The 23,800-nt window shown below is 37.6% G+C and overlaps 1 protein-coding gene across 6 annotated transcripts in view; it reads left to right on the forward strand.

Moving 5' to 3' along the window:
* Nucleotides 1-23,800, forward strand: part of AKAP7 (A-kinase anchoring protein 7) — a 111,934-nt gene that overhangs the window by 79,607 nt on the left and 8,527 nt on the right. The window lies entirely within an intron of this gene.

Raw genomic sequence — 23,800 nt, forward strand, 5'->3', positions numbered from 1 at the left:
AGAAGTTGTTCTTGTCATTTAGAATGAGTTTTCTGCTTTTGTCTAAAAAAATCCTTGGAGCAGAATACCATAAGAAATGAATCGGTATTACTGCCTGTCCTGACCTTTTAGTAGAGACTATCTGGCACTTGTCAACATAATAAATGTATTTGATAGATTCAGAGAGGCTGTCATAGCAGTGTAATACCTATTAGTTAAAATTCAACCACAGTTATCCAACTTTCAGTCCTTCAGTAACATGTTTATGCAAAGGGCTCACCTGCAAGTGATAAATTCTGATAATTCTGCACAGTTGCTGCAAAGATACATTAATAACAAATGCATTTTTAATGCCTGTTTGTGAGAATGAACATTTCAAATTCCATGCTGTTTTTATCTCCATACTGTAAGTTAACATAGCGAGAAAAAAAAAGAAAAAGGAAAGTAACAGCTTTTAATATTACGGTCAAAAAGTTATTTTGAGGATAAATTGTTAAAATATTCTGTAATATGTTGCCTAGATCATGAAATATTTTCTTCCATTTCTGCATTTTTTAGGAAGGACTGACAGCAAAGTTTTTCCTGAATTAAGTTTGTTTTAACTGGTATGCTCAGAGCAGAACTTAGTATTTTAGGACATTTGCTAGCTGCAAAGGATTGTACTCCATGTATCAGCCTTAGCTGGTGTAGACATGAGCTTAACCTTGTACATAACTGCTTTAAATTACATTGTGCATCTCAGATGAAAGCCCTGGTGCTGCACATAAATTAGATAAACCAATTAAAACAAGAGGATAGCCTGAAGGGTTCATACTTGATTTCTGTTTGAAACATAAGGTGAAGAGTGATGAATTTCTGAAAAATAGCTGTTTGAGCTGTATGAAGTATAAAGCCAGATGTGGTTCCATAGTGCAGCCTGATCTCTGCTTCGGTGTGAGCTGTTAGCCTACTTCGCCCTTTGCTGAGCTGCTGGAGTCTTGCAGATGCACAGTGTAGATATGGAACAAGGACATCTTGCCTGTCACCAGTGGTCAAAGCCCTGGCAGTGGTGAAGAATTACCTGTTTGGAAGACTAAGCTGCGTTCTCATCTTACTGGCATGGTGAAAGCTAGAATTCATCTGAGCATCAGTCTCAGTCATCAATCTGACTTCCTGCACATTTTGTATACATGTGCCAGTCAAGCACTTAAAATTGCCAATTTTCTGTACTGAACCTGGTCACCAGTCAGAATATCCTTCTTCCTGTTCCATTCACACACCTCTTCCTATTGTGGCCAATCTTTTCAAAAGACTATTGGCTGTGAAAGAAAAGGAAGAATTCAAGGATATACTTGAATCTAGAGATTCCTTTTCTGGAAGACTTTGAGGTGAAATGTGTTGTTTCAAAGGAAAGGGAGTCAGGGGTTAATATTTTTCTTTCAGAATTTTCTTTTCTTTATAATCTCAACTCTGTCCTGACTTGCATTCTTAGAAGCAGCTTTAAGAAGCAGGAGAGAAGGAACTTGGTAATATTCTCAGAAAGTTAACAAATCTGGGCTCTGGAGCCTCAAATGTAGGAGACTGGGGAAAAGTTGCAATACCGAGGAGTGTTGCAAGAGGAATGGAAAGGAGCCTTGTATTCATGTCCTCCCTGTGCAACCTTATGCCAGCTAAATGTTGCACACATTCTGTGACCCTATTTGTGTAAGTGTTCCAAATCCCTGAAGAATTCTGGTATAGTACAATAATGAAGAACAATAAATCAACAATAAAATACTGTCTGGGATCAGCTGCACTAGCAGATCTGACACACAAAGCTGGAAGAGTGTCAGTCTGTTTTGATGACTAACTTGACAAACCTTGAAGGGAAAGAATATTAGTAGTCATATTTTGCTCTTTTTTTCCCCCTTTTAAAGTTTATTCAGTTTGCTTGTTCTACTGGAAAATTCATTCTGATTTTTTTTGAACAGTTTCAGTGTTCCAGAAAGCAAGTTTTAACATAATGTGATCGATAATGTATGTACGTGGCAAAAAATAGCTCACTGTACTGTGTTCAAATTGCATTTTATTTTAAATATTAAAATTTGTTACGTTTGAATGGAGAACAAGGAAAGGAAGTATAAGAACGGACCTCTAACTTCTTAGTAGACAGGTTTCTTGTTCTTCAAAATAAGCATATAAAATGCTAAATGTGATCAGAAAAGTAGAGAAAATATTCAGAACCATTTTCGGTCAAAAAAAATTTAAGTCCTCTTAAAAAAAGGCAAACAGCATAATGATAATTTGTTGGAAATTAAGCTTTAGCAATTGAGATATCAGAACATAGTCATTAGAGCCTTGCCACTGCCAGATCTTTCACTTGTTCAACTATTATTGAGAAAAAAAACCCCATTGTTATACTGTAGTAAATAAGTAAAAAAGTGAGGGAAACTGTTTATATTTTCCTTTAGACTTTTTTAGTGTCCTCACAGTCATGTTAACTCTCAGTAAACCATCATTGGAGAATGGTAGCTGTCTCTAGCTACTTACTGCTTGGCAGAATCACTGAGAGACTGCCAGGCTATGAAACCTGTTCAAGCTTCATTATCTCAACTGTTCAGTTCACCTTTGAAATTTTAGAAGGAAAAAGTATGTAAGTACCAAAACTTCTGCCTTGACTTACATTGCACTATTTTTTTTTCACGTGGCATTCAATAACTTGTATTAAGCCAAGAGATTCAGTTTCTTTTTGTGATTGTGGAGGGGGGTTTTCTCCCACAATAACTAGTGTATATTTCAGTTTCTGTCTCCCTCCTGCTTTTCTACATTCCTTAATCTTTCTTTTTCATAACAACAGGAACCAACTGAATATTGAATTAAATTGAGTGCTCAATAGATCTCAGAGGATTAGGCTTACAAGGTGAGCCTTGGCCCTGAAGTGTGTGACATACCTTGCTTCACTTTTCACATTGTGATTATCTTGGGGTTTATCTACAAGTCTCCTATGTCAAGGGGGACACATTCTTGTATTCTGGCATCCATTACAAAGCCCATCCCATACATCCACTCTCAGTCAGGGAAAATCACTGCAGGAATAGATGGGATACCTCAGGATATACACACCACAGATAAACACATCCATTCTGCAAAGAAGGGTGCTGTGATACTCTGGAGAGCTTGAATATATTTGGGTTTTTCACCCAGAGGTGCTATTTGGCTTGTTCTAAACATGGCTCTTAATGCATTCCTGAGGGTAAACAGTCTGGACAGTTGGCAGATTTGGTCTCGAGCCTTGTCCTGCAGCTGCACTTAAAATAGAAGGCAGGCATATCAGTGGCTGGTGGCCCAGCCTTTCCTGAAAAGGTACAGTGAGTTCAGCAAATGGAACTTGCAGAAATAGTGTTTTACAGTGAATAGGAACAAGATTCTCTCTCTAGAAGGCAGTGTTGTAAAACATATTGGTGGTGAGATTTCCTTGGAAGTATTTTAATGTGGTTTTAAAAAGCACAGCTAAAATAGGCACTTCTGGTTTCAAATGCAAATGTCAATTCAGTATAATATTTTTCTTTATAGGATACATTTCTAAGAGTATTTTTAAGCCATTGAATAAGAAAATGAAATACTTTAAAGATTAATTTAGTGTAGTCATTTAAGCTTTTTCTCCAGGAGAAAATTATTCATAATTGTTTTCAGAAGGACACAATGGAAAAATTGATAGAATTACACATTGCACTACAAAACAAGTAACAGAAAGAAATGACAGTGTAGTCTGCACTGTCAACACATGAGGAAAATGCTTGCATTTTGGGAAGTCCAACAGATTATTTGTTTATCCCTGTTTTTTCTTTTAGGTGAGGATTGTAATTCTGATCTGGTAGGTGCTCACAAGACAACAGTGAGATACTATCTTCTACACTCTGTGTGTTTCTGTGTGTTTTTATACATAGTCTTGGGAACAGCTTAGGTTTTGAATGCAGAAGCATTTTTAAGTTGAAATGCAGATTAGCTTTTCTTCCTCACCCACTTTTTACATAATTTGCACCACAAGCATCATCTAAAAAAAGCTTTGCTAGGTTTCTTCTGGATCAGCTGAACAGTATTCTGGAGCATTAAGAAGGCTGAAATTGCCTCTGCTTAGAATGAACACCTTTTAATTTCTCTTAGTCTTTATCTGCTCTGAAGAGAAGACACTTTCCAAGATTCAAAATTTTAATTTCTGCTTGGTGATGGACCTGCTTGGTAGTTCAGTTTGTTGGTTTTGCACCAGTTTGTCTTCACTAGTCCAGGCAACCATCCTTGATAAAGGACAGTACCTTGCTATTCCTTACCTGGAAAATGTTAACACCCCTCAGTGTCAACCCCAAGGTGCTGTCTGGCTTCCCTGCCTCTCAACAAAATATATACCCGTGTCTTTTGAGGCTTGTTCATTTTTAATATTACTTTGGCTGTTAAGGCCTCATATGGCAGGAGTTCTTACAATTCTATATTTAGTCTCACTTAGGTGCCTGAAACAGCTGAAAGCTTTTCTGCTGTAACTTCTGTCAAAAAATATCTCACCAAAATTTCAAGAGATGTCAGAACAAACGACAGGACTTGAGCTAGGAAAGCACTGCAAATATGGTAAGGTCCACTTTTGTTACTGAATGTATGCCCAAATAAATCAGATAGGATTATATCAGTCATAGCCTCCATATCCGAAGGTTTCAATTGACTTTGTGGTCCCTTACCCTCATCTTGCAAATTAGAATACGTACACAGATCTGCCATGGCCCTCCTTTAATCCTCTGTTTCTTCTCTGTATCCACATTTGTGCTTATATGCTTTGTTAGTTTTGGCTAAAAGATGGCTTGCAGATGGATAAAAGAGGTTTGTCACTGGTTGTGACTGTTCTGGAATTGCTTAATAGAGTATTGCCAGCCTGATTGTCAGGACTGCTTAGAAAGCGATCAGTAAGAACTATGGTTATTGCATGTTTCAACAGAAGGATACTTGGATTTAAGTGCAAAAGGACTTTGTGCTTCTTACGCTGCTTTGTTAAACATGCTTGTTGCAAAGATAACAGCACTGAGAGTTTTGTATTCATTTAAGTGCTACATAGATGTGATCTGTCTATGTAGAAGGAGGCTATGCCTACATAAAACTGAAAAATGATATTTTTTAGTGCATTACTTGAACATTTCTGATTTTTGTAAACTTTTCCTGGTGTAGGGTGTTTTCTAGGCTAAAATGTTGCCTATGTTCTCATTTTAATCCTAAACAGAATGAAAAGTACTGCTTAATCTTAGAAATAGTCTCTCTGTGTTTGATGACTGACTTCATTTATGCCCTGTAGTATTCATATTTAATTCACATTCCAGAATATGGGTCATGTTCTTTTCTTTTTGCTCTTGGTAAGGCTGACAGCATCTCCTCAAGTGAAGCAACTGCAACTGCATAGAAATTAATTTCTATGAATATAGAACTTGATAACTTAGAGCTATTTTTAAAACTTGTATACTATCCTAATTTTTTGTTTCTGCTACTGGAAGATAATAATTATTAAAACAGTGGATGATGTAATTATTGCTAATAACAGAATAGTGACCTAAAAGAATAAAAGACATTACAAGCTGGCAACCTTATTTTAATGCGTTTTAGTTTTGGAATAGTACTTAGCTTAAAGACAATTCTGTTTTCATAAGGAACTACGTCTTACAAATATGTTAAATATACTACACTTGTTCTTCTCAGATAAGCTGACTTACCTCTAAGAAATATTAAATATTCATAGGATTCTCCAGACTGAGATTCTTACATCTAGAAAAACAAATATATCATTTTAAGAATCAAGTAGTAGTTTGAATATGAAGCACCAGACATTTTTATTGAGAATTTCAGCCAATGATTAAATTACAGATTTTCTGGAAATTGTGTCATATGAACTAGAACACGTAAAAAGTGCAGGTGAATAGTAGCAAAATTCATACCCTCATATTGTGGTAAATGGATTGTTTTTTCAACTGTAAATATTAGTCTTTAGAACATAAAAAATATAAACCAAATCTAATCTAAGCTTTATAATTTATTTTATCAGTGTGATAGGGAAAACAGGTACATGCTCATATTAAATGTTAAGAGCCATTGATATTACAGGCTTTCTGCTGTATTCAATGGGTGCTCAAAATGTGTCAGTGACTGCAGGTATTACCAGAGGAGGTGTGCAAGATTAGGTCTTTTAACAGGCAGTTTTTGTGGATTTGGTTTCTTCTCATTTTTTTTTTACTATTCTGAATGTTAAAGAATTACTTTCATAACCAAAGTGACTACAGCACCATGAAAGACTGCTTTCCCAGGGCACTCAGATGATCTTTCAGTGAAATGCCTTGTTTTTTCTGGAGCTCCTGGACAAGAAATTGTGCCCAGACTTCCTAGACTGTAATCTCACCATTTCCATGTATATATGTGTTCCTTCATTTTTAGCCTAATGATAGAAGGCCTGTGGGATGATGCTTTGTGTATGTGCCCATGTTATCTGTCCATTATAACAATAACTTTAAAAGCTGTTGAGAAATTTCATGTAAATTAAACAGATTTAGAAGTCTCAAAAGATTAAATTGCTACATGTTAGCAGAAATGCACATCCAGATAAGACAGAGATGTTAGTAATTCACACAATGAAGGAAAAATTTCTTTATGAGCTCAACTCCTAAGAGCCATGGGGCATCCAGGGACTGTGGTAAGAGGACATTGGAGACCACAGAGCTATCCTCATATCCACGTATCTCATGGACATTCTTCGTTGTCCAACAGAACGGTTTGTGATAACAGCTGTTTGCAGCAAAAGCTGGGATATTCACAATCTATTTACCCTATAAGGACCCTTTGATAGCTAACAGCTTGCAAGCACCCCCATAGGGTTTGTCTAGTTCCTTTAAAAATTCAGTGAACCACAAGACAAAATAGGTAGAAAGCCAAGCAGTTTTGGTTCCAGTGAATATATTTGAACAAAATATGTGGTTTTGGATTTGTTTTTATTTACATACGTTGGATGAATAGACTGAGTTTGCTCAAACCATGCAGGCTGTGTTCATTTACTATCTGCTCTCACTGTTTGACAACCTTCCACACTTAGGTGTTTCACTCACTTACTTTGAAGTAATTAACGACCCTATTGAGTAATGTTGGGAGCAGTACTAATTTATGTAGAACCGCCTCTGATTATTTTTCATCTTTGATCACTAACTCACTGATGTTGCATCTTGTTAGGTTTTTTATTACCTCAGAAAAGCCTGAGTTTATTACACCCACCAGGTGACCTTCATCACCCTCACGTGTAATACATGCTCTGTTGAGAAGGAGAGCAACTAACCTAGAGTGAAGGTCACCATCTCTTTTCCTACTGACATCAGTAGTGAATCCCCACTGAACTGACAGTAATAATCTTGGTTTGTTTCTCAGCATCTCTTTCTAGGACTGCTGCTCCTCCTGCAGCTCCACCAGCTTTTTTTCCCTGTTAGGCTTATAACCTAACTTTCGTTTCTGGAGAGCCCATTTATTAAATATAGGTACTCCATATATATTCTTAACCATATTTTCTCTGCTTAGTCGATCAAAGGAGCCATGCTGGCAGAGGGCACATTGCCACACTTACACCCTTTAAGCACCCGGCGCCGTATTTAATGTGGCCAAGACGTGTCTATTTTTTTTTAAACGCTCAGCCCTCCTCTACCGTAAGGACAAGAAAGGGAAGCTGGGGCAGTTGTGTGTGAAGCCAATGAGGTGCCAGGGATGAAAGCGCGGGGTGCGAGTGGCCGCTGCCCCGCGGGCCGCGGCGGTGTCGGAGCGGCGACGGCGGTGGGGCGGGCGCGGCGGGGCGGGGCCTTCCGCTCCCTCACGGGCTCCCGCTCGCCCCCACAGCGGAATAACGAATGGTTTTTTTCCTCCGGACTGCCGCCTGATCTACAGCTTTTGCTAGAGGTTCGCGCAGAGCGAACGAGGAAGAAAATAGAGCGGTCGATGTCATGGGCCAGCTCTGCTGCTTCCCTTTCTCCAGAGGGGAGGAAAAAATCAGTAAGTGGGCAGCGCTGCCGGCTGCCGCCTCGGGGAGGGGGAGGCTGAGGCTCAGGCTGCGGGAGAAGAGAGCAGACGGGCGTTCCTCGGAGGCTGCCTTCTTCCTTTTGGAAAAGCGACTGATTGCTTTTTAGAGGAGGGACGGGGATAAGTGGAGGAGAAAAATGAGCAATATTTCCTCTAAGTTGCTTAAAATTTCTTTGTAGCAGAGGTAGGTACTTCTGTCTGATTTTGTATTCTAGTACTTCATTTTTCTAACCAAATGTGTAGCCAAAGTGAGTATTTTAATTTTCCTTTTTAACAAATGTGTTTTACAGGAAGAGATGAAAAAGGATGAAAAGCAAGTGCAATTTTAGCAAGTGCAATTCAGAGTAAGAGACGAGAAGGTCTTGATGATGATAAGATGCACACATTGATGGTAATGCTCATTAGCAACTGATAGAAAGAATGGAGGTTTTATTGATGGCAGTGTTGACTGATGATGAAGACCATCAGTTCCTTATCCATTTGGGTGTTGGTTGTATGTGTGATCTTAAGCTGACCGAGTGAGGGAATAGTTGCACTTTATGTATTCATCTGGTAGTATCTGGAGCGACTATCAAGTATCTATGTTTGGTTTTGCTTTGAGTTGAGAAAATACAAGTTGAATTAGAGGAAGCAGTTCAGATTGCAGATTATCCTTCGGTGCACTGAGTGAAGCTAGCTAATTTGATTGGAATGTTGTTTCTTTTAAATTATGTGCTGAAAACGATGTTTGTCGTAAGTTTGGTTACACAATAAAATATTTACTCTTGACTTTTTGCTCAGTGAAATATTTTCAACCTTTCTTCTAGATGATGCAGCCAAATTTCTGTCACATTGTGTCTGAAATCAGTTTTAACTAAATTCACATAATTCATTAGCTGTAGGCTACCAAATACAGTTTTCCAGTCTGGTTTATATTTCATCCTTATTACTCAGGAAGCTGTCTAGGCATAAATAAAATGAGAGTTTATATCATCAATTAAAAAAAAAATGTACAGAAATTTAGAAGATGGCCTCAATAACGTGAATTGTTAACATAAGATGTTAACATGTTTTTCCTTCACAGGTTATGGTATGGGGTAAATGTAAATTTTGCATGGGGAAAATAGCTAGGAGTATTCTATATTTAAAAACTTTTTTAGCATATGTAGCCAGTACAGAATGTCTTTCTGTGAAAAGCAAGTAGGTAGTGCATCTCATTTCTAATGTACAGCATAGGTGAAGACAGCAAATCAAATACAAATTGTTTTTAAGATTTGTTCTTTTTATACAGGACAAAAGATACAAAAAAGCAGTAGATTCTCCTGTGTCTTGCTTCTCTCGATCCTCTCGCATCGCTGTTTTTCCATTTACCTTCTGACATTACCTATCACGTACCAGCTTTTTTCATATGTACTCCAGTGAGTGAATGGAACATGCACTGAATATAACATTTAGCAAAGCATGACCTCAAGCTGCTTGTAGTTGAAAAAAATCATTCAAGAGATGTCATTGCGTGCAAAGTCGCAAAGGCTTTTATAAGAGATGGGCTTTTGGCATGTAGCAGCTGAAAGGTGTGGCACAAGCCTCCAGGAATGAAAAAGGGCTAGAAAGGATAGTTATAGGACGATGGATCTGGATCCATCTGGAGCGAGGATGTCTGGCTATGGATGAGGTAAGAGGGTCCAAAATGAGAAAAAAATAGACAGGGCACTGTTTTACCAATGTTTGGAGAATAAAATAGACTGAGATGTCTTAAAAGAGAAAGCTGGAAGAAGTATGTGACAAGCATGGTGGATATAATTGGCTTTTTCCTTGGTCCAGCACAGTCTGGAGAAGAGAAAGGACTTTCCTTTCAACTAGTCCCTTGGCCTCCCTGCCTCTCTTCTCTGCTTTTGGAGGAGGTGTTGCCGTGTTTGACTGCCTGTCTAGCGTGGCCATGCCCCAGCTAGATGGAAGGTTTGAATCTGGGCACACAGAACAGGCAGAAGGGAATGACTTTCACATCCTTTTTTCGTCTTATCATATTATCATGATGGCCTTTAAACTAACTATGTGGGAAATTAACCTAGGCTTTTTACTACCACTAAATTATCCTGGTTAGCAAACACGCAAGTGCAATTCATGATCATGTGATTTGCTCTATACGAGAAGCAAAAAGTACCTTAAATAAAGGCAAGCATTTGCAGTGAACAGCAGCTCTCTGTGCTGCTTGACTCGTGGCAGACACAATGAAGATAAAAACCTCCAAACTTCATTATGGTCTTCCTATAAGTTTTGTCTCATCTGAGGTACCTTCAGTTAAACACAACTGACAATTGTTGACAGATCATGACTTAGTAAGGAAGTGCTTCCGTTTCATGTATAGCCTAGTTTAAAGGGTGTTGTAGATTACATTATCTGGTACTGTTACATAGTGCACGTTTGTGTTGAGTCATGTTACTAAGTTTGAACAGCCACTTGCTTACATCTTTTATCCACGCATAGTCCATCTTTCACATCCCTCTATTCTTTTCAAATACAGGTATAGTCTTAGAAAATGTTCAGTCAAGTTTTATGGTTATGGTAAGTAAGATTGTAAGAGTGGTTCATCTGGACCAGATTTAAGGTGCCTCTTCTCAGGCACAGATGCCTAATAAACTCATTAGAAAAAGGCAGACATAAGGTGTTTTCCTCAAAATACGGCTCTAGTGCTGCAGCAGTTCAAGGTTTGTGGGTTTTGTGAAGAGGGGTGGCGTCCTTGTTAATTGAAAGTCTTTAATAAAATTTTCTTCCAGTATTTTTTCCAGTTGCCTCTTGAATCTATGTAAACTTTTAGTATCTGTACTCTCTGTATCTTTATAGCTTAAATATGTTTTTTGCAAAGAACCTTATTAGCCATGCTAACATATACATTTTAGTTTACTGACTGTTATCTAAATAAACAGGTTTTTGCCACGTTTAATAGAAGTAAATTCCCAGAATGTACTCAGGAGAGCAAAGAACTAGCTTATTCTGCAGGGAAGAGAAGGAAAGAAGTAGCTGTTTTCACCACTGATTGTAGGACAGATACCAGTAAAGCATGAATAGAAGCTGTTTTAACTTAGGCATTTAGGATCTTCACAGTATATTCTTGCTGTTTTCTCAGTAACAGGCCATGTGACCATTTTAAAGCTGAGAAGGTTTCTACAGGGATGCAGACACTTGATCCAACATCTTCAAATGCTGCCTTTGTGTGTATTCATATACATATGAATATGCAGACAACCTTTTTTACATAAGTAGTGGCTTAACTATTTTTTTATTGGTTTAGGTACATAAAATTAAACCATATGGATATTATTATCCTGTTCTTGCACACAAGATCCCTCAGGTTCCTAGAAATTTGAAGGAAATTATGCATGTGACTGGAAAAAATAGTTTTAGAAGTTACATACATTTTATGAAGAAATTTATCATTTTTTGGGTAAAATGAAGACTTTTTTTGAAATTGAAAGTCTTGGGATAGAAATCTTGTATATACAAAAAACCCTACAAAACAACAAAACAAAAAGCCCAGCTTTATTTCTTCTCTCATTGAGCAATCATAAATTCTGGTGAAGTTGGTAAGGGCTTCAAAATTTTCCTTGCTGTGTTTAAGGAGGGACTTTTGAAAGAGTGTATATTCCTAAAGAGGGTAGTGTATAGCCTAACAATTCTTCATATTTCTTAGATCATCAAGGAATTCTCCATATGGTTAACTGTGGAGTTGGACCTCATATTTGTTTATGCCAATGCTAAATAAGTACTTTTTCACTTTGAAAACAATCTCAAATAGTCACCTGCTGTTTGAAAACACCTTTTTGGGAGCTTTCTGGTGTAAAGTTTGTTTATTTTAGCTTCATACAGTGACAATCTTAATGTGGCATAAAAGAAAACATTTTACAAAATAAGCAGTTACACTTCATTTAGCTGTATATATCTTAGCTCATTTGATACCTGATAGAAAACCGATGATTAGTGTCTTTGTTATACTGGCCAGCAATTGTTAAGAAAAGACTGTTAAATATTGAATGCATACAAAATTCCCATATCAGACAGTTACTGGTGTGAAAGAAGGCTGGTGACATCAAAATAGAGCATGAAACTTATTTGCAGTCTAAATTGTGATTTACAACTTGAGAGGGCAGAGCATAGCAATAGTAGCACTTTTTTATGTGTTTTGATTTAATGATATTAAGCACTTAATTCCATGTTTGATAGTTTTTATACACTATTACTTATGGTGCATATTGATTATAACAAATGCAAATAGTTGTAGACTATTAGTAAATAGTTGTGTTCATAAGTAAATGAACACAAGACCTGTGGCTGCCTATCATGTGCACAGGGACCAGGCAAGCAGGCTGGCCCCAACACACAGCCAGGCCAGCAATATTCAGTCAAGATCTTGCACTTTTGGGCCTGACCAAAAATTGCCCCGCTGTACCAAACCATGGATTGGGTTTTGAGGGTAAAGGAAAATTCAGTGAATGAAAAGTAACGGTTTTATTTAGGTCTTAAACTCATTTTGAAAATCCTGTAAGTTACATTTGCAAATCAAAGACTTGTTCAAATTTGCAGTCTTAAGTTATCATGAATTATTTTGCATTTATTTGGCTATAGTACAAAAGTTGCATTGTCTGTCTTTCTGTTATGAAAGACAGGACAGATTTGCCTACCACAAATAGGAAGTTAATCCCTGTTGTTAAACAGCCCTTGTGTTTTTGCCAGACTCACTACTTTCCAATATTAATAGTTCCCTGTCCTGCAAGTTGTATGTTCTTTTCACTTCTGTTTTGTGAGGTTTTAACTCTTAGTTGCTCAAAGTGATATCTCCTCCAGTGCTATAGAGATACTATCTTTCTCCCCTCTTAAAATGCGAAAGCACACTGATCAGCTGAGTTTGAGTACTACTTGCACTTTGCTCTCCAGTGCTGACATTTTCTGCCATCACAGAATCTTAAGGGCTGGAAGGGACCTTGAAAAATGATCAAGTCCATCCACCTAGAGTAGGTCACACAGGAACTCATCTAGGTGGATTCTGAATGTCTCCAGAGAAGGAGATTCCACGCCCATCTGGGCAGCCTGTTCCAGTGCTGTCACCCTCACAGTGAAGAAATTCTTCCCTATATATTTCTTTGAAACCTGATATGTTCCAGCTTGTACCCATTACCCCTTGTCCTACCATTGGACATCATTGAGAACAGCCTTTCTTTGTAAGGGAGGTGCTCTACTCCTTTAATCGTCTTTGTTGCCTTGCACTGAACTCTCTCCAGCAGCTCCCCATCCTTCTTGAACAGAGGGGCCAAGAACTGGCTGTCTTTCCAATCTCCCTGTGTAATGTTGTTTCTCTACTGCTACGCATACTCATACACAGAAGTTGTACACAAACAAAAAGATGCATGATGTGGATAAAAAACAGTTTGAAGGAAAGATGCTTTCCTTGAAATGACATATTGAATAACAACAAGATATTATTTCAGTTTTTTTTCCTTCCTAGTGCTTGTGACTAGGTTGCTAAAATTGCTTCTATTCTCTGTTGGAAGTAAAAAAAGAAAATACAGTGGTCCCAACCAAAACTAAGAATATTCAGTACTTACCATATCCAAGAGGAAGGTTATGGAAGTCTTCCTCCTCCTGCAACCAAGAACCTTAGGTTTGATGACCAAGACAATAAGCCCAATGACTGTCATTACTGTATTTGAATGATGAGTATCTCTACTTTTATGTCCATGCTTGACTGTCGAAACTAATCCCTCTAAATTGACACTGGCTGTCAAAAATCCCTCAGTAATGAAGCTAGACATCTAGAAGAATTGGACATACCATTGAAGACACAGAGAAAGAAAAAAAAAAAAAAAGGAAAATCTGGAAGAGAAAATAGGGAGTTTAAATAAACTGGAAGTTAAACTTCATTGTGGGGTATCTAGGAATGAATGCTTAGAAGAACAGGTTTTTAAGCTGGAGGAAGGAAATTTTAAAAAGCCTTCAGCAGCAAGTACCTATTTGTGGCCTCAAAAATGGAGACTATAGTCATCTTAAAGAGAAGAGAAATAATGGTGGCTGTGATATTGGGGAGTTTTTCAAATTTAGATGTATCCATGTGCCTTAGGCAGTCCTTCATGAAATTAAAATGTCTCAACATTTTTAGGTTGGGGTTTTTTTTTTATTTGTTTGGTTTGATTTTGGTTTGTTTTTTTAACTAATAACTGCTTTTAGAAAATAGTCCTACATAATATAAACACTGAATTCCCTCCAGTGTTTGATCTGTAGTCGTTTCAGGTGGCATTTGACTTTTAATTGAAAAGTAAAATTATTTTTTTTCTCTCTTTATGTGTAATAAAATCATATGTAAGTCCAAATTTAGATCCTATCAACATAAATAGCCAGTGGAAAGAAATTAAATCAGCTTATCGCGTTTAATTTTTGTACTAGTTTTTGTTTGATTATAAGGAATTTTGAATGATGGAATTATACCAGTTTTAAAACTAGGTTGTAGTCAGCAGGCTGTCTTCCTCCATGATCTATTAGATTGCAGAAGTTTGGTTCCTTTCTGCCTTCCCAGCAGGATGTTTTCTGTAGAATGAATTGTAACTAGAAATTCTGGATACGAAGGAAGTCAAATGTGATTGCCTTGCTGCTAAGTTATATTACTGGTGGGGGGGAAAAAGCAGCATTGTTCATTATATAATTCATTTAGAGATATGTCAGAACTGCTGTTTTTCTTGGAAGGGAATATGAGCAAAGACAGGGAGTTCTTTGCTTCATAATCAAAAGATGTCCAGTTTAATGTGTAACTGTTGTAAAATAATCAAAGTAGTAGATTCAGTGAAAAGTCTAGTCTTTATGTTACAGACACATATGAAATAAAGATGTTTGTGGGGCCAAAGGCCTGATTTGGGAGTACTTTGGACCTCAGTGATCCATGACACACTGAGAAATTTGAGCAAAGCACTTAACCAAACCTGATTGTTTTGAAGGATTTGAAAAATTACTTACAAGAAGTTAGGAAAATATTTTATTTCAGTTTTAACAAGCAGAAGACCAGGACTAGCTAATTGATATAGGTGACTAGTTTCACAATGGGATGGGCACCAACACTTCTAGGTCACACTAAGAAAAGATAAGGAAGAAAGAGTAATAAAAATGTTCAGAAGACCCCATTTAGAAGCTTTGAAATGGAGATGAGGTTGCTAAAATTGACTCCATGATGGAATTGGAACTTTAATTTAATGATTACTTTTCCCAAAAGTGTGTTGGCAGAGAACCAGCCTCCAGTGATTTGCGTAGCCAGATGAGAACTGCCCAGGTCCCCGAATGCAGCCTGCTGCAATAATGTTTTCTGTCTTCCACTGATGCCACTGGGAGCTTGTGGTGGAAAATGCCTGTGCTGATGCTTAAGACCCTCTTAAAACTTCCCTCCTGGATGATTTTGTGGGCAATTTGTTCCCATTTGTTGTATCTAGACTGTTCATTAGCTTAAATATTCAAGGATAAGTAGCAAATGTCCATCTTTTGTTCAATGTAATTGCCAAACCATCACTCTGTGTAGCTGGAAAAAATAAGGACCTTTGTGGCTATAAGATGACACTTAATATTTCACGGAAGTACTTGCATAGATTTCTCTCTCCTGTTATTAGAATTGCATTTATTTTCCATATTGAGGCCAAATACACCATCCTCTACTTGCACAGTGCTGTTACTTTACTGTCACTGTCTCTGTGACTGTATTAAGTCCCAAACACAATGGGAGAGAGATATATATATTTCATATCTATTTAAATGACTGTTGGAGGGGAGGTGAGATAGCTCTGCTCTTGTGTTTTTTCTTTTACCTTCTCTGTGATCAAAGTCTTCTTTACTGACAGTGTGGGAGTTGTCATCTGTGGCATGCCTGCCTGCCTGGTAGACTATCAAGGTGAAAACTGGCCATGCTTTTAGTAAAGCTGCCTAAACTTTGTGGTAGGTTGATACAAGCTGACACCTTTCATAGCTAATTCTAGTAAAAAATATGTGATGATACACAGTACTAATTAACCTCACTTGTTACACATGAATGTTGACAGTTGTTAGATAAGCAAAACAATAATGTCTCTACAGCCATAAAAACACATCCTCATCTAAGTTCCGAAGTGCTGACAAAAGAGGTTGCCAATCCTGTGTAGTCACTGCTGCCACCATCCCTGATCATACCTGCCTAGCTGTAGTCCGGTGCTATTCAGGAACTGCAGCAAGAGCAGTTGGAAGAGTGACTCTCAGGGGTGTTTGGACTAGATATCTCCCTTTTGCCATCCCTTACAGTTGTATTGCCTCATATGGCTTTTACTTTACAGGATAAAGTGCTGTGCTTCTCATTAGTTGGCTAACTTCCAAGGTTCTGTAGCATTTGTCATACTTACATTTCACAAGAAGGTTATCTTCGTTGTCATCTGATCTGCAAAACCATAATTCTCTGAGAATTCCAGAAACAAATTTATTGACAAGGAAGTGATAGTTAAGGCCAGTCTGGAAGTGTTAAGAGCAATGGAAGAAAATTAAACAAATGATCATAGAATCGTGGAATGGTAGAGGTTGGAAGGGATGATGTAAGTTTATACCTCATTTCTGTGCAGGGCATTGTATCAGCCATTTGTGGATTTTTATGTAAAATAGTCTTAATCGTACCAGAGCAGATTCTTCATGGTTCAGTCATGTTAGTACTGCATGTTATGGTATTTTTCATTGAGAAAAGATGAGGGACAACATTAAAATTGTTTTGTTTACAGCTGAAGGCTTCTTTGCAGATTATGGGAACTGAGCCTGTGATCTCAGTGAGCCCATGCAAAGGTCACCACTACTGTAACTAGTCAGCATGTTTGTCAGACTAACAGAGGCTGCTGGTTGAGTGGGTTTTGAAAAGTGCACTATTGGTTATTCTATGATTATGCAACTCTTTTTGGGTGGAAATAAAGCACAGTAAGAGATGAGGACCAGTACCATGCATTATTGCTGCTATTATATGTATAGTACTGTAAAGGAAAGAAAAAAAAAATAATCCTCTGTTAAGGAGAAGGAATTTCCTTTAAAATATTTATTCTACTGCACAATGATGCAATGGATTATTTCTGTCATTTGTTTTCTTGCTTTTGCGCTCTGCCTTAAAATTTGTGGCCAAGTAACATTTTAGTAGGCTTTGCTACGAGGTCGGGCAGTCCATGTGAATAAGTAATGTACTGGAAACTTGCTTATGTGGAGTCTTTTCTAACTGTGACATTAGCCAGACGTTTTATTCATTGTTTCTGGAAGGTATTTCATTCAAAGAACTTCATGAATAAAAGAGCAGATTCCAGAGGAAAAGTAGTATTTTCTTAACCTCCTTGCTGAGCACACTGATATTCTTCAGTTAAATTGATTGACAAATGTTTGGGGAGAGAGGAAGATACAGAATTTACCCCTATATCTCTTAGGTTATATGGGTATTGGTTTAAATTCCATCTACCACAGGTCATTTCCTTCTCTTGTTAGGGGGAAGAAAAGTCTCAAAAATGTATCCAAAACTCTCCATATGGCAGTCTAGGAAAAATGAAGCCTCACAATGATTTGGTATGTGAACAGATTCTACTACAATAGCATTCAAATAGCCCTGGGCATTTCTGTGGTTCACAAACTGCAGTGGCAGATTACTGCTGAAAATTGCATTTAATACTACCAACTGTGCTGCTGCTTGGTTCAAAAAACCAAACAGCAGCACGTACCAAAGAGTGGGGAGAACATTTCTCATGGAACCAAATCTTACAAATACGATGAGTTTGTTTTATAAATATCAGGCATAGAGTTAGAACAAAATCTTGTATATAAATGAATAAGTCTTTTTAAATATACTGTAAAGGGTAATAGCTTTTGTTTTGTTTTGTAAAGGGGCAATACTTGACAGTTAATTACTGGCTGTCATAACATAAATAAATAAGAGTAGATGTTGCTTTTGCCCACAAATTTATTTCTGTATGAAGAGAATTATACATTTCTGGCAGTGATAAAATCTGAGAAAATTTCCAATGTTCAGTAACTGAACTGGGAATTTTAATAAGTTATACTCATTAAAAATGATAATTTAAATAATAATTGTACCATTTAGCACTGCAGTGCTTCGAAGCTGTCTAAAAGGACACTTCAGTTGGAATAATCAATTAGAAGCAAGCTAATGGCGTTTAAGAATTTTTTCACTGAACACACAAGTAAAACCATGTAAGTGAGACAGATTATCTGGGGCATGAATCAACCAGTACTGAAAATGTCAAGTGAAAGCCTTAGCAGCAGTTAGCAGGAATAACTGCTGATCTATACCATCTGAAGACCCGGCCTGCTGAGTGTCATGGCTGTGACAGTCCGCTGACAGTCTCTGGAGTCAAGGGATGCAGGGAGATGGATGAGAATATCAGCTAGCCTGTTTAAGAGCACACCTTCTATAAATAATATCAGAGACATTGGTTCAGATGGCAAGCCAACAAATTGCCAACTCCATCTGGAATTCTCTTTGTAAGTACGTACACAGCAAGGGAAGGAGCCTAGGTAAAATACAATTCTTGTACCCCTGAGCATTAAAAAATCAGGCTGATAGTCTGCTGCCACGCCTCTTCCAGGAGACTTCCAACATGGTTTCTTTAAGTGAGAGTGAACCTGGAAGGAAAATTAATATCACTTTTACTTTTTCTGCATTTAGACTAGTTTGCTTAAGCAGTATGTCTGCTGCTATCCCCATATCCTTCTGGATTTGAAAGGGTAAAGGACAAACATACGTAAAAGTGTCTTAGGTGAACTGAAGAGAGTATTTCACTGATTGTCCTGTATGCAGATGTTCCACTTTCTCTTTAAGAAGGGAACATATTGTAATAGATTTTGTATATTTTTGTAAGTATTCAAGTAACATTATAGCTCATTATTGGCAAATATATTTTGTATTTACCTCATATACACCTAGATATGAGATTTTTGGCATTTAAACTGTTAAACACCACTGCCACATCAAGAAGAAGGCTGGGTTCTCAGAGGAACTGTACTTGCTTTACCCTAGTATACTGTTGAATGAGACAAAGGCTCCAACATGATGTTTTTATTGATTCCAAAGGGTAAATTACAGACTGTCAGATAATATTAAAAGCTGCCCTATGTTCCCAATGAACAACATCCAAATACCATCCAAATATTCTGTATAATAGAAATACCCTTAGTACTGTTTATCACATTTATTATCATATGCTCCTTTCTTAGATTACTTAGTTTTATGTATGCTCTGGCACAGTGCCTCTCAATTCATTGTGCAAATTTTAACACTTGTTACTCACCAAACAGTAGAAGGAGCAGAATGGCTTTCTGAAGGGCTCTAAGAGCTGCACTGAAAAGCAGAAAGCATCAAGAAGTCTTGTTTAGAGTTGCGAATTTTACCTTTCTATCTCCTTATTTCTGGAGATTAAATCAATGCTAGCAGTAGGATTTCATTGTAGTGGAAGAGAAAATATTCTCTTCTCAAAAGTGACACAGGAGCAAATCTGTAATACAACTAAATTAGAAGCATGACATGCTAAACATGAAATACTGTTCTCATTGTATGTATGAACAGCTGCCCCAATTTAGATGCTGACTTGTTTCAACCTATTGTATTGCTGTATGACATCTTACTGTACTTGCATCCCTGTGAGCTTAGTGGAGCTACTCACAAGATAGAAAATGTAACATATGGAAAAAACATCTTTTACAGAAATAGAATAGCCACACTTAGGAGTGGGAAAGTGTTACACAATCAAAGTGGTAGTTGTCTGCTTTTTCCTAACCTGATACTTTAAATATGCTTTTTTACCCCCCACCCTCCCCCCCCCTTAGACTGTTTTATTTGTGATGTTTAATGCTAGCTAATTGAGTGCTCTGTTTTCTAGTAGAGAGTGGTACTCTTGGAAGCAGGCAGGCATATTTTGACCTTTGTTCCAGAAACTATTAACATTTAAAAATTTTTAAAATTATAAAATTGTTCAGTACAGCCTCTCTTAAAGACATTGTATCATTAAGAATGAGGGAACAAGTTATTTTATTTGGTTTATTAAAAGTTCCTAGAAACCAAAACCTGGACAAATAATCAGACTTTCAGATTTGATGTTTCCATACTGACATAGAATGATCAGGAGGTTGTACTCAGCCCACTTTGAAAAAGGGGAGAAAACTGGTTTCATCTCTCATTTTCCCCTCCAGCAAGATCATGTGCCACCAGCCTGAAACCTTTTGTCAGTAATCGCATGCATGATGCACTAGCTAAATCTGCACTGGAGAGATCAGTGTAACTTTGTCCTAGGAGATCAAGAGACACAATCATGGAGGAGAGGAGGAAGAAGTTTGGAGGAATGGTTGCATTTTCAAAAGATAATGCTCCAAACACAAAGTAGGAGCCCAGGCTGCACTTTCAGAAAATGCTTGGGGAGCTGCGGAGCTCTATCCTGGAGACAGCCCTTGTGCTCTGAGAGTGGGAACTAGCTGGTTTTGAAAAAAAGCTACAAAACCAGAAGGCAGGAGGAAGAACTGGTTAACATGATTAAGTAACTCTTAGGATAGTACAGGATTGCTTCTATTGCATCAAGCAAAACAAGAACAAGAGAGAACATTTTGTATGTATTTCAGGGAAAGCTTCCTGTCAATGACAGATGCTGGACTGCAGAGAGTCTCTACATTTTGCAATGTTGTTACCAAGATTTTCAGATTAATGTAGACAAACAGAGAAAATAAGGCAAACAAAGGTCCTTGGTCCAGTGAGGGCGTTATCCTCTGGATAACACTGGTCTATTATTAATTGTGGAATTCTAGGCAAAAAGAAAAATAAGATATCTTGCAAAGCATCGTAATAAGGCTTGTTGGCACCTTTTTCTGAAGCTGATTATTGCTGTTTTAGTAATGTTTCATACCTAACTATTTTGCCATTCCTAAAATTGGAATGCTTCTGTTTCCATAAGCTTGAAGAGCAGAATTGACAGATTTAGAGGAATTTGAGGTATAGGGTCATACATGCTATGGAAGTTAGCATGGAGAAAGGCCTACAAAATTATCCTGCCTTAACAAAAGGAAAATGGCCTTGATGCCACAAACATTTAGATACTTTCCATTGATAAACATCTGACAACAGACTAACTCTTTGGGCCTTCAGTAGCTAAAAAATACACTGTACCAGTGATGGATTTGGCACTGCCAAACTTTTACAACGGTCAGTGCTTTTAGACTTGGGATTTTGATGTCAAGAACTATTGTCAGGTTCTAGACCCTGCCTATAACTCCTCTTGAACCTTAAGAGTCGCAGTCCTAAACTGATACAGAGAGAGTTCACTCCTTATTAGTTATCTCCTCTGGGTATGAGAGGGTTGGACTAGATCTCCAAAGGTCTGTTCCAACCCCTACCATTCTGTGATTTTATGGTCCTATGATACGAGTCACTAAAATCTCAAAATCTACCATTACCTTTATCTTTTTTGCTGATGACTTAATCCCTTTGAATATCTGCTGGTCTCAAGTGAACTTAATCCAGACACTTGCCGAGTTTCCTGCGAGTTAAAATTCTCAGGCATTGGTAATTCGTTTGCTATCACTGGATAACTTGTGTCCTTTTTCTAAAAGGAGAAATGTCTCGTGTTGTGGTCTATTACTGTGTTAGTCACTGTCTTGCATCATAGCAATAATTTTTAAATGGCATTTTATTCAATTTTCCACTTTAGTACAGTGCATGAGGAGTGAACAAAAACGTATTAAGTATCAGGCATGTTTTCTGCAGCACTTACTGTGGCTGAGGAGAATCAACAAATTAGTAACATTTTTTTACCACTTTAAAAATCCATTACCATCCAGTATAGCCTAATGCAATCAAAAAGGTTTTCCTTTCTTCATGTCTTCTCTCAGCTCCCCTTTTACTTTTCACATATACATCATTAATAGTATGGGAGAGATTTTCCTAGCACAAAATGAACAGATTTATCTTGTAGTTCTTCAGAATATAACTGTGACTAAGATGAGTTCTAGTGACTGAACACCCTCCTAAAGTCTGGGAGTACCTTTCTCTTGTTAAAATGAAATTTGGTGCAGTGTTGTGTGTGTTTTGACACATTGCTGATCCTCTGATTTAATGAAATAAATATTACTTTCTTTTGACCTCACCTGTGTGTGCCCCATTCACACATTTTATGTGTAGTCCATTACAGTTGAACTGAAGCATTTGGAAGGAGGACTGGATGTAGTAAGGCTTGGTTTAACACAGCCCAGATTGTGGAGGCATTGCTTGTAATGTCTGCTTCAGTGCAAGTGAATAGTAATAACAACAAATCCATTCCAAATGAAATGTATCATTTTGCTTGGAAAGATTAATTCCTTTGGTCCTTATTTAGCCATAATCTCTGTAGAAGGTGCAAAATAAGAAGAGATTACAGGATTAGACTTTGGATAAAAACACATTATGTGGTAAGATGTCTCCAGGTATAATCTCCTACATCAGCAGCAGGATATCTGGATTGACGCGCTGCACCCAGGCCATGAGGACAGGCTTATTCTCAAATGCTCTAGGTTACTGCTTCTTGTGCCCCACATGGTAATGGCATGTGACCCTCTGGTGTATAGCTGTACCTGCCTTATTGGAGTTGAAACTGCATTGCATCGAGCCATGCAACTGTCATACGCGTTTACCCATCTTGGGGAAATCTCAAAATCATGACAGATATCATTTGCTCTTGAGGGGAACATTGCCGTCTCTTTCCTTCTCATCCTCAATAAGCTTTTCTTGGTCTTTGTAGCCAAACATAGAAGCTGGAGAACTTGTTTTCTGCATGGAAAACATAAAGGAAAAGGGAACAATGGGATCAAATGTATAGCTCTTTTGTGTAGCTCTTTAGCTGAAGCAAAGAAAAAATACCCGCTTTTGTTTTCACATTTGGTTCTGAATATAGTGAGGAGAAATGCAGAAACTGGTTTTGGCATGAATATCCAACCTTAATTCTTTTAGTCTGAGCTGGAGAAAGACTGAGGAAAAAATACTGCTTTAAAATAGGAGGTGATGATGGAGAAATAGCAATGAAACTCAAAATTAGAACTATTTACCCTCATAGAAATAAAAGAACAGAAGTTCTCCATTGATGTTGATAGGATAGAACTAGAATTATTAGGGTACTGAAGAGGAAGGAATGGAAATGGGTATATTGTATAGGTAGAGATAAAATTTGCAAATGGAAAAAGGAGTGGAAAGAAAACCATCAATTTTAAGGTATGGTCATGAGCAATCCATTACAGTACAGAGTGTAAGCTGGTAAAAGCTGTGAGAATTAATTCGAGTTTTGGCTTAGCAGACGTATTTTTCTGAATTGGTTTCATTGAAGTGGCTTTCACGAATAGACTCACTGAATCTGAGGAAGTAGAAATATGGGGAAGAGAGAGGAAGTTATTTTGCTACAGTGCAATGTAGGGAATTACTCATAAATTTGGATAGGAAATGTTGGTTATGTTCTTGAGGAATTTTATGTTTTGTAAAGAAAATGTTTTTACAACTATTTGATATTTATCATAGCAAGGATGTGAAAGTAAGGTTTAAACACTGTTAAACAAATAATCAGGATTCAGTTACTCTTGGTTTCTAATCATGAAGCAGACTTCAGAATCACAGAATCCTAAGGGTTGGAAGAGACCTTGAAAGATCATCTCGTCCATCCTCCCTGTCAGAGCATGACCACCTAGAGTAGGTCACACAGGAACTCATCCAGGTGGGTTTTGAATGTCTTCAGAGGAGATTCCACAACCCACCTGGGCAGCCCATTCCAGTGTT

The sequence above is a fragment of the Colius striatus genome, chromosome 2 (genome assembly GCF_028858725.1).
Source record: "Colius striatus isolate bColStr4 chromosome 2, bColStr4.1.hap1, whole genome shotgun sequence".
NCBI lineage: Eukaryota > Metazoa > Chordata > Aves > Coliiformes > Coliidae > Colius > Colius striatus.